At 48.7% G+C, this 11,711-nt stretch overlaps 1 long non-coding RNA gene across 2 annotated transcripts; it reads left to right on the top strand.

Moving 5' to 3' along the window:
• Window positions 1-213: 213 nt before the first annotated feature.
• LOC129400154 (uncharacterized) lies at window positions 214-11,502 on the top strand. 2 transcript variants are annotated; one of them, XR_008627470.1, is made up of 7 exons: window positions 214-488; window positions 699-955; window positions 6,027-6,114; window positions 6,497-6,581; window positions 8,080-8,198; window positions 9,355-9,434; window positions 11,323-11,502. It is a non-coding gene; the product is annotated as an uncharacterized LOC129400154 (long non-coding RNA). The 2 variants fall into 2 exon arrangements; XR_008627471.1 differs by lacking the exon at window positions 699-955.
• The last annotated feature ends 209 nt before the right edge of the window (window positions 11,503-11,711 follow it).

Here is an 11,711-nt window from a genome sequence, read left to right as displayed (position 1 = left end):
TCCAGGCGGTGCTCAGGGGACCATATGGGATGCTGGAATTCGAAGCCGGGTTGGCCGCGTGCAAGGCAAACACCCTACCTGCTATGCTATCGCTCCAGCCCCGGAAATCAATATATAATTCCTGACCGGGAATACCAGGAGCCTGGCCCTTTAAAGCTGTCACCGGAAGTAGAGTGACGTCACAGAATCCCGGCCCTTTTCCGTAGGCGTCTTCTAAGTTCTGGGCAGAAAAGCGTTTCCCGCGGACAGGAGGGACGGGGCACCTGGGGGACGGGAGTTTTTCCTTCTGGCCACCGAGTGGTCGCTCCGAATTCCCAGACCCTGCGTGGTCTCCGCCTTGTGGGCAGCGGGTCGAACCGTGGCGGTGGCCGGGGGCTGCGGCCCCTCACCCGGGGGACGCCCCGGTCGCTCCTGCGGAGAGACTCAGTCATCTGTGGGCTCCCGGGAGACGGGGAGTTTCTGCTGAAGGAACTTACATGGAAAGGCAGGTGAGCGGGGCTCTGGGGGGCGGGCGCCGTCCCAGGTGGCCGTCAGGGGGCAACTCGAGTCCCGCCCCGCCCCGTAGGAGACCCGGGTGGGCCGAGGGGCGCTTGGTCCCCAGGAGACGGAGTCTGAACGGAGAAGCGCGTCTCTGAAGTTAGGAGCAACGGGAGCAACCAGAGTTTTCCTTTTTAAATGTGTGTGTCACTGTGTTTTAGGCCGCGTTGGTCTTGCTCGGGCTGAATCCAGGCCCTTCAGCTCATGGTCCCTCCTGGAGTTCGGACCCCCCCGGGTTGTCGGGCTGTGAGGCAGGCGCCCTCCCCGCCGACCTTCCCTCCAGCTCCCGTCCAGAGAGAAAGAGTCCCCCGATCTGGGGGCCACGTGCAGACACCGCCATGTGGACGCCAGTGCTGGGACACTTGCCGCACCCGTGGCGGCCGCAGAGGCAGGGTGGGGTCTTCCAGGACTGTCAAAGGTTGGTCCTTTGCTGGCCCCTTTCATTCCTTAGGCTGATTGCAGTGGGGGCTAAAGTGTCAAGTTTTCCCATCAAAGGGACTTGGGGGCCCTTTCTTTGAGTCAGGGCCAGTATGTTCTGGGGTCACTCCTGACTGCACTCAGGGATCTCTCCTGTTGGAAATCAGGGAATTCTGTCGATACCGGGGTGCAATCTGGGTCATGTGTGCAAGGCAAACACCAGCCCAGGGTACGAGCCTCCTGCCCTAGGATGGTGGGTCATGGAGGCCCATTTTTCACTGTCTTGGGGCTCAAAAGTATTTGGGGGCGTATTTTGATTCTCACATGGTTTAACACATTCAGTAGATTGTGGGGGGACCAGGGAGATGCAGAGCTCTTTGAGAACACAGAGTGGAGGTGGGGGACGCATCAGGGTGGGTTCACTCCTCCTGCCTCTGCACTCAGGCATCACTCCTTGCAATGTTCAGGAACCTTTTGGGATGCCAATAATGAAACCTGTGTCAAACGCTTACAAGACGAGCACCTCACCCACTTTGTGTCTCCAGTGCCTTTGTACAGGAAATTTTCCATTTATTATTATTTGCAATTTTTGGGCCACAGCACACAGTGCTCAGGGCTTACTCTTGAATCTGAGCTCAGGCATCGTTCTTGGAAGTGCTGCGGGTAACCTTTGGGCTTTGGAGAATTGAACCCGAATTAGCTGCTTGAATGGAAAGCACACTATTAACTGTACTAGCTCTGCTAACCCTCTAAGGTTATTTTATTTTGGTTTAGTTAGGGTTATTTTGATTTTATTTTGGCCCAGAAAAAATTTCTGCTTCACCTGCCAAATTTCTGAGCACCATCCCATCCCAACTTTCCATCTATCCCAGGCCAGGGGCGCCCCCTGCTCTTCGGGTGAGTACTTGCAGAAAGGGGTTTCTAGTTTTTTTTTTTTTTTCAATGTCTTATGCTAAGGATCTGTGCAGTGGTACAGCCAGGAGGTCATTTGTCTTGCTCTTGGCTGACCTGGGTTTGATACCCACCAACCCATCGGGTCCCCTGAGCCACCATCTCCATCTGTGTCCCTCAAATCAAAATAATTGAAAATAAATTAAGGGCCTGAGTCATAGTACAGCAGGTAGGGCATTTGCTTTCTGTTTGGCAGAACTGGGTTTGATCCCTGCACCCCACAGGGTCCTCTGAGCTTTGCCAGAGGGGCACGAAAATAAAAACAAAATCAGAAATTAATAATGAGCTAGACTGTTAGGAGTGCAGGTACGACGCTTGCTTATTTGTTTATCTCTAAAAATTTTTCTAACATTAAATCACTCGTGATGTGTGTTTCTATGGATATGTCCTCTGCTGCAGAATATTGCCAAATACTAAAGTATCCATGTGACAGGCATTAGCATACATTACTCCGTATCACATTTACCCTCCCAACATACTGTTAACAGCTCCTATTTACATATAATTTTGAGTATGGTCACTTAAAATTTTGTCGAACAAATCTTTTTCTTTTCCCATGTCATTATACTTCCTCAGTGATCCTGGGAGTAATGCGATTGTGCTGAGATGTTTTAAATGGCTCCTGTGGCCCATTGCGACGAGTTGTGCCCAGGCCTGCTCGTGGCAGTAGCACTGCATCCAGCCTTCCACACAGTCCCAGACAGTGACTTACAGGCCCAGAGAGAAGATCATCTGCAAACACCCCAGTGAGGAACAGGGGACTCCTGAGAGCCAAATCTAAAAGGTTTGGGGTCATCGGTGCTGGCGACACCCTGGGCAACTGGGCAAAGTTTTGACAAAAGCAAAGGCAAAGTGGTCCTTTGAAGAATCTCTGGAAATGTCCCCAGGCACCTGTTGTGCTGGGGTCCACCATCAAATCCAAAATGTGTCCTAGATTTTGTGGAGTCATGATCAAAAGAGACATGGCGTTATCAAGAAATAAAATTTGCAGGTAGATCATTTGCCTTGCATGCGGCCAGCCTGGGTCCGATTCCCGACATCCCATATCGTCCCCCAAGCACCTCCAAGAGTGATTCCTGAGTACAGAGCCAGGAGTAAATCCTGAGCATCGCTGGTTGTGATCCAACAAGCAAAAAGAAACACAGAAATAAAATTTGGAGGATGTATTCACAACAGCCGGCAGGCTGTCCTGCTAGGCAAGAGCAGAAGCCTCAGAAGAAGCACAGGGTTTGATTAGGAAAAACCACATAGTGGCCCACCTGTTATTTTAATAAGCACCCATAAAATTAGTTTAACTTACCAGGCCCATATCCTGGGACACAGGAAATTTCTGTAAGCACAGCAAAGCAAGCATTGATAGAGAAGTGAGAAAAGTGATTACACAAAGCAGTCATCTCTTGATCTCTAACCACCTCACTTTTGTGGACGCTAAGCCATTGTTCCTATTTTACCCTGTGACTGGCAGGTGCCCTTGTGGAGAGGTTACAAGAAATTCAGTATACTAGGATGCTTATTGAACAAATGCAATAAATTAAAATAAACTTCTAAACTAAGTAAAATTTTTATTTTAATGTAACAAAGGGACTGGAGTGATATCACAGCGGGTAGGGTGTTTGCCTTGCACAGGGCCAACCTGAGTTCAATTCCTCCGTCCCTTTCAGAGAGCCCAGCTAGGTAGCGAAAGTATCCCGCCTGCAAGGCAGAGCCTGGCAAGCTACCTATGCCATATTTGATATGCCAAAAACAGTAACAAGTCTCAATCAGTAAGCAGTGCGATGACAGTGATACAGTGATACAATGTAACAAATGTCAAATCATCATACACAAACAATAGGCCAACATTTCTGAAAAAGAAACTTTCTCCTGCACACCCAGTATAAAATTGTTTTTCACCATTGGTTCAAATTTTGAAGAATTAAAACTTTGCTGCATAATTCATCTACTACTAAACTACTAAGTGACTACTCAGCTACACAACAGTGAAGGAACTTTTTTGCTTTTTGGGTCACACTTGGTGATGCGCAGGGTTATTCCTGCTCTGCACTCAGGATTTACTCCTGTCGGTGCTTGGAGGACCGTGTAGGATGTTTGGAATGGAATCCAACATGCAAGGCAAATGCCCTACCCGCTGTGCTATCACTCCAGCCCCTGAAGGCCCTTTTTGTTTGTGCAGCTGATCCAATTTAGATTTCGGTTGAATTCAGTGCATTATCGAACTTGAGCACTGTTTGAAGAGTTGTGGAGCAGAGAGAGGAATAGCTTGAGAACACCAATGGCTATGAATGTACACAAATGCACACAGGATTATTGCCTACACATGTAATACTTTCCCACTCATCACCAATTCCTGAGTCCTCTTCTGGGTTATCCCAGAACCCCATTAGGGCCAGATGATTCACTTAGTTTCTAGCTCGCTACTGTAATGGAGATCATGAACAGTTGAAGTTACTCCAGCAACTGGAAGTTCAGTTCAGTAAACAAAAATCAGGGCTCACACAGTCCAGCAGGGAAGTTGCTGACCCAGTTTCCATCCTTAACACCCCAGAGGGTCCCTGAGCCCAGCGTGGAGTGATCCCTGAGCAGTCAGGAATAAGTCCTCAGCACAACGGAACGTGCCCCCAAAATGAATCGGTAAACACAAAGCAGCGTGATAGCTGAATATTAATGCCCAGTGATATCTGTGCAATATTTTTGGGGGGTGGTGTTTGGTGGGTCAGGTCTGGGGCATAGTCCTGGTGGGTGTTTGCAAAGGAATCTTTGTGTATTTTATTCCCTTAAGGAAAACAAAGACTTTGGCTCCATATGCCCTCTGTTCAGTGTCACACTCCATCTGTTTCAGACCTGGGAATGTCCAGAGGTCCTGGTGATCTGATCCAAGACCAGAAATGGGAAAAAATTCACTTTCTTGACCAGAAAGTACCTGGTCATGAATATTTGGATCCTGGCCCTTTAAGACTCTGACTGGAAATGTGTGTGATGTCATGGAATCCGGTTCCAGTTGAAGTCCAGGCTTGCACCTTTGTTGCGCCCACCCTCCCTGTGCTGCCCTATCGCTCTGGCCCCAAACCAGAGAGAAAGTAAGACAAGAGGGAGCATCATTTTCCCCAGTTTCCTCGCAGGCTGGTGGGTGGTGCGCGGGCCACCTCACCATTGTTTCCTGCAGGGTCACTCGGAGGCCCTGGGGTGGTCACAGGCTGGAGCTTGGGATCACCCAGGAATGTTCCCAGGCCGGTCCTTTGCGGGCCCACTTCCATCATTAGGGTAGTTATGGAGTCAGGGCGAAAGGGACGGTTTCTCTTGAAAGGTGGGTGGGTGGGGTAGGGATTCTTTTTGTTTATATTTTGAATGATATCCAGCAGCGTTCAGGGTCTCTCTTCGCTCTGCATTAGGGGACTCTCCTGGCGGTAACAGGACCCTATGGAATGTCAGGCTCAGTCCTGGTCAGCCTCCTGCAAGGCAGATGCTCTCCCAGTGCACTACCCTCTTCACTTGCTTGGGACTCAGAAGTATTTGGCTGATCGTTTGATTTCCCCAGGATCTGTGAGCCTGCGGTGGGTTTTTGGGATCCTGGGAGATGCGGAGCTGTAAGAGTCCCTGGTGGAAGCGGGTGTAGCATCTGGGCTGTGTTGTAACAGAGGGGTTTGTGCAACCAAGTGTGCAAAATTAGCAGGAAGTAGGCTAGAAGTAGGATGTGCTCTATACCCTACCATAATAAAATCTAGAATCACTATTGGCCACAACACCATTATTGATTTATTTTAAATAATCTGTAGGGTATTTTTCTGCAGGGAGAGAAGACTTGCCAATGTTCAGGGGTTATTCCTACCTCTGCACTCACTGATCACTCCTAGTGTTGCTCAGGGAAACATAGAATACTGGCAATCAGACCTGGGTTAGCCACATGCAAGACAAGAACCCCGCCTGTTGCACTTTTATTTATAGGCCACAGCTGGCAAGTGCTCAGGGCTCACTTTTGGATCGTAGCTCAGGCATGGTTCCTAGCACTGCTGGTGTGGATCCCTATGCGCTCCTGCATATTGTACCCAGTTTAGCTGTTTAAACATAAAGCACCTCATCAGCTGTACTATCTCTGTTAACTCTGTGATTTTATTTTTCCCCAGAAAAAAAATTTCTGCTCCACCTGTCAAGTTTCATAGCATTTCCCCATTGTCGATTTCTCCTGTCCCAGAGGCTCCCCCTTCTGTTCGGGTGAGTAATTGCAGAAACGGAGTTTGCAAGAACCAGTTGTTGTATTACTCTGAGTCCGGGACCTAATGTCCATCTATTCAGCCAGATACATCTGTTTCGATAGTATAAAATTTTAAGTTAGAGTAACCCCAGGGCCCTGAGAGATTAGACGGCAAGTCAGCAGCTTGCCTTGCCTTCCCTGAGATCGATGGGCAACCTGCACCCCAGATGCCTTTTCTTTTCCCTGGAGAGGAAGGAGCATCTGTCAGTGTTTCCCTGGGTGGGTCTGTGAGCTGTGCGTAAGGGTGAGGCTGTCTGCTGTCTGGCTCTAATGCTGGGACTTCTGGTCAGGGCCAGGACTTGTGCTCCTTTCCGGTGCTCACGACTCTGACTTCTCTTCCAGGTGTTACTTGTAGCCTCCTGCTGACCCTTGGGAATTACAGAGGCTGGATATGATGGTGACGTGCCAAGTGACACACTGTGCCCAGGTGGGAGGAGAGAGATGTGCTGACAGGGTGGGGTGACAGGACACACAGGCTTCCGGTGTCTTGTCTCTTGAGTTTCAGTAAGAAGCCTTGGGATGTGGATCCTGGCCTGAGTGACTCTCTGCTGTTTGAGGCCACTTTCTCCTTGTTTGTTTGTTTTGTTGTACCTGGATTTACCCACACACCGCTGCTCAATGAGTTCTCCCAAATAAGTGTTTAAGGATCACTCTTGACAGGTCTCAGGGAAGCTCTGAGGTTCTCTGAATGCGCAGCTGACCAATTCAGTTTCTTTTCTTTTGGGAGGATATGGCAGGGTCACACTCAGTGATTCTCAAGGGTTACTCCTGGCTCTGCACTTGACATTGCACCTGTCAGTGCTTGGGATACCAGATGGGACAGCGGGGATTGACAGTCCTACCCACAGTTCCTGGACCTACTGTCCTATTACTCCATCCTGCTATTTTGTTTCTATTGGATTTGTTGTATACACAAGGGAAGTGCTCGGGGCTTCCTCTTGGTCTGTGCTCTGGATTCACACCTGACGGGCATCAGCACTCCTAGGAGCTGCTGCCCTGGCAGCTACAATGACTCTGGGCACCAGGATGTGTCTTTCCCCTATTTTGTCCTTCTTGCTCTGGAGAGAGTCAATTGCTCAGCCACAGAGTATCATGCTGTTTTGTGTGCAGTTTCCGGCATGCACTGGTTCCAGGGAGACAGAGCAAAGGATCTCTGGGACTGCCAGATATGTTGGAGGTCAGGAAATTTTTACATGGGGCCAGAGAGCTAGTACAGCAGTCGGACATTTGCTTCACACCTGACTGATTCAGGGTCAATCACCTTCATCCTGTATGGTCCCCGATGACCACCAGTCATAAGCCTGGAGAGCAGAGCCAGGAGGACTTGATCATCACTAGGTAATATTCAAAAGAGCCAATGAAAAAGAACGCTTTACATGGTTCGTCATGGATTGTGTGCAGCCCTGACTTGTGAGTTCTTAGTCCTACAGGCACATATGTGCACACACTGCTTGGGGTTGCTCACTGGATATCGAGTGTCCCCTTCTCATCCCTAGAAGAGGAGATGTGGGAATCCAGTGTCTCTCTGTGTGTGTCTGTGTGTTATTGTGTTTTACGTTTTTACCCATACCCATTTTTGAATTTTGACCCCACTGGTTCAGTGCTCAATTGTTCCTCTCTGCAGTTTTCACTGAACCAGTGGTGTAGAATTGACCTTGGGGTGGCTGTGTGCAAGACTCGCACCTCCAGAAACCTTGTAGTATAGCGTCCCCACATTTTATAGATCTGACTGCCTTGGAGTGTTATCTAGAGAGATTTCTCCACATCATCCAGGAGGGTGCATGGAGAGAAACTGAGGCTTGTTCCTCTCGAGGGAAAGTCCCTGAGTCCTGTTAACGCTCTGAGGGTTCCCATCCTCACATCCTGGGAATGGAGTGGAGATGAGCCCTGACTCCCGTTCCCCTGTGTGTTGGCCCACGGCGCAGTTTCCTTCCCCGACGTGGACGTGGGATTCTCCCTGGAGGAGTGGACATGCCTGGATGCTGATCAGAGAAAGCTCTACAGGGACGTGATGCTGGAGACCTACCAGCACCTGCAGACTGTGGTGAGAGCAGTGTGGGGCTGACTGGGCCTGGCCAGACCCGCATGGGCACCCAGCGACCGTGCTGGGCTATGTGTTCTACAGATTTGGTGATTCTGACAAGCCAGGATCATTGACAGTGATGCGAATCACAGTTTCTCAGGTTTTTTCTTTTTTATATTTTTGTTTATTGGCCACACTTGGCAATTGTCAGGCCTTACTCCTGAGATGCAGGAGATCTTCAGGTCAGCCATGTGCATGGTAAAGTGTCCACATACTGTACTGGTTTCAGATTCCTCTAAAGAATTCCTTCCATTCTTAAATCAATTTACTTCTTGTACTTCTGAACTGTACCCTTCAGTTCAGTATGTTTATTTTGGTTTTCCTTTGGTTTTTTTAACGTCTTATTTATTTAGCTTTTGGGGTCACACCCAGCAATGTTCAGGGGTTGCTTCTCGCTCAGCACTCAGGAATTACTCCTGGCAGTGCATGGGGGAACAATATAGGATGCCAGGGATCGAACCCAGATTGGCTGTGTGCAAAGAAAATGCCCTACTTGCTTTCAGTCACTCTGTCCCTTGTTTGGGTTTTGATTATGGGTCACAGTCCTCATTCCTCTTGTCTCTGTGCTGAAGGTTCACTCCTGACAGTGCTCAGGAGCCCATGGGGGTGGTGTGGACTAAACCAGGTCAGCATCTACAGTTCAGGTGCCTTACCCGCTGTATTCCTTTACTAGGCCTGCAAGTTCATTTATTGCTATTTTTTGTTCAGTTGATTTGATTAAGGGACTACACCCAGTAATGCTCAGGAATTTCTCCTAGCAGTGCCATATGGTTGCCAGGGATCAAACCGGGATGTGTGTGTCACCAGGTGCCCACCCTGCTGGAGTATCACTCTGAACATGAATTCATTTCTTTTTTAGGGCCTCACCCCATCACATGCTATTTTAGAGCTTGGAGTCACTTCCAGTGCTTTTTGGGGGGCTATATCATGACTCAATTTCAGACTGAAATTAAAACCTAGGACTTAAGTCACTTTTAATTGCCAATTTATGGCATATCAGAAGTGAAGATTCTATTCAAGCCTTTTGAGTAATTTGCCTGATTTTGTTAGGGACACATGGGGTGGGCTTGTCAAATTTTCCTTATCACTAATTAATACCCTGTTTCTGTGGTGACAGGGATTTCCAGGGTGAAGCCTGAGGTGATGTCCTGGCTGGAAGGAAGAGCCTGAGCCCAGGAAGAAGAGGCATGTGTGTAGGTGAGTGTCTGAGGACCCTCCGTGGCTTGTGCCCTGGACAGTGTTTGGTTGCCCTGAGCATTTGTGAAATGCGCTGCTGACCCCCGGGGGTCTCAAACTCCTGAAATCAACATCTGTACTGCGCTCATGCTGCCCTTCACTGCATGAATTGCCTGTCATGGAATGATCCTGAGGGTTTCTCTCTTGGCTTTATCTTCATTATTCCTTACCTGTCAGCCATGTAGAATAGTTGTGGGTTTCACAGCCCTTGGCTACCCATCTGTGCTTCACCAGCCTGTCTATCCAGCCTCCAGTGGTGGTGTTCCCTTTCAGGAGCAGCTAGAGTCCCCTCTGCCCTCTCTTTCATGCTTATTTTGGCCCTCAGGTAATTAGCATGTTTTATCAGTATATTGCATTTTTTTTGTTTTTGTTTTTGGGCCTGGGAGTTTTCAGTATTTATTCCTGGCATGTCTCAGAGGTTAATTTTGGTAGTACTCAGGGATCAGCCCGTCAGCTTCATGAAAGGGAAATGCCCTACCTGCTCTTCTCTCTAACTCAGTAAGAATATATTTTGCTTTCGTATTTAAATAAAGAATGAGTGAGCCCATAACCAAGGTAATTTGAGCTGGAGAGAGAGTATGGCAGGGAGGGTACTTACCTTTCATACGTCTCACCCAGGTTGAATCCCTTGCATTGCATATGTGTCCCCAGGTATCACCATGTCTGATCTAAAAAGGGAACCCAAAAAGCTATTTTGTGGATTCCCAAGCTACTCCCAACATTCTCCACAGTGGACCTCAGTCAACTACATTCCATTGCTAGTTCTTCCATTGTGTGTTGTGTTTGATTTCAGAACTTCAATCGCTGCTTCAGGGTTTTTCATTTCAGCAATTTGATTAGGGAATGGGGTCACTGAATAGGAGTGAGCTGGTAAGAATTGCATATTGAATAGAAATTCTATGCCCTCAGGATAGTTCATTGGAATAAGAATGAGACTTGAAAGGAGGAGGTCTGGCCACTTCAGGGAGGAATTTTGCAGCCTAATGCTGGAGTCAAGGGCCTGTAGTTTCACTGGGTGCTAAAATCAGTCATTGTAAAATCTAAAGTATTCCTATTGACGTCAGTGGGCCCCACGGGTGACTCTCGTGAAGCGGGGAGGAGAAAGACGGTCACTTTCTCTCCAACGCCTCAAACACCCGGGACCCAGGGTTACTGGGTTCTTGTCTCGCTCTCGGAAAAGAATTTCAGGAGTAGACAAGCAGTGAAGTAACAGACTTTATTTAGAAGGTCTTAGGGAAGGAGGAAGAGATAAGTGGAAAAGGAAAAAGCAGTAGGAGTAACGCGCTCAAGAAAGAACGCGGGCTCCTCCAAAGATGGAGGGAGCTCTACACACACCCTAGCACTGGACATGAAAGCATGAAAGTACACATCTCAAGGGGGGAGATGCGGGCGACACATGTGCTCGGCCACATGGCACAAGCAGCACATGGGCTCAGGCAGCATATGCGCGCACTTCCTTTGTTCAAGGTGGCCTTTATAGGGTTTCTCCAACCTGCCCCCACGTGGGGGCTTCTTTCCAGGTAAAAGTCTGTTGCTAAGGTTACCAGGGAGGTTGGGAGTGGTGATAGCCTTCTTCGGGGAACCTCCTGGGGAGGGGTCTATCATCCTCAGAGTCTGTTGAAGGTCTTATCAGGTGCGGTTCCACAGGGTGGGGGGTCTATTATCCTCAGAGTCTGTTGAAGGTCTTATCGGGTGCGGTTCCTGTGTCCACAGGGTGGGTCAGTCTCAGGATTCTCCTCCCCTGAGACTTTGGTGATCTAAGTTTCATTGCCAGGGGCCTTTCCCTACCTACCTGCCTACATCACTATTTTTATTGTTTTTATTATTTCGTGCTTTTTTATTCACACAGAGTGATGCTGATAAGTTACTTCAAGCTCAGCACTCAGGCATTACTCCTGGAAGTGCCCAGGGTATCATGTGTGATGCCAAGGGTCAAACTGCATCCACCACATGCAGTGGAAATGCTCTCCCCACTGTGCTAGCATTCCCACCCGAATTCCTACTATCATTAAGTTTTAAGAAATACTGTGATCTTTTTATTGGGTCAATAGTAAGCACAAGATGGGCTGGAGCGATAGCACATCGGGTAGGGCGTTTGCCTTGCAAGTAGCCGACCCGGGTTTGATTCCCAGCATCACATATGGTCCCCTGAGCATTGCCAGGAGTAATTCCTGAGTGCACAGCAAGGAGTAACATCAGCTGTGCATTGCTCTGTGTCTCAAAAGGCAAAATAAAAAG

This window comes from Sorex araneus, chromosome X (assembly GCF_027595985.1).
Source record: "Sorex araneus isolate mSorAra2 chromosome X, mSorAra2.pri, whole genome shotgun sequence".
NCBI lineage: Eukaryota > Metazoa > Chordata > Mammalia > Eulipotyphla > Soricidae > Sorex > Sorex araneus.
Note: the sequence above shows the minus strand (reverse complement) of the source record. Positions and strands in the feature narration are given on the sequence as shown.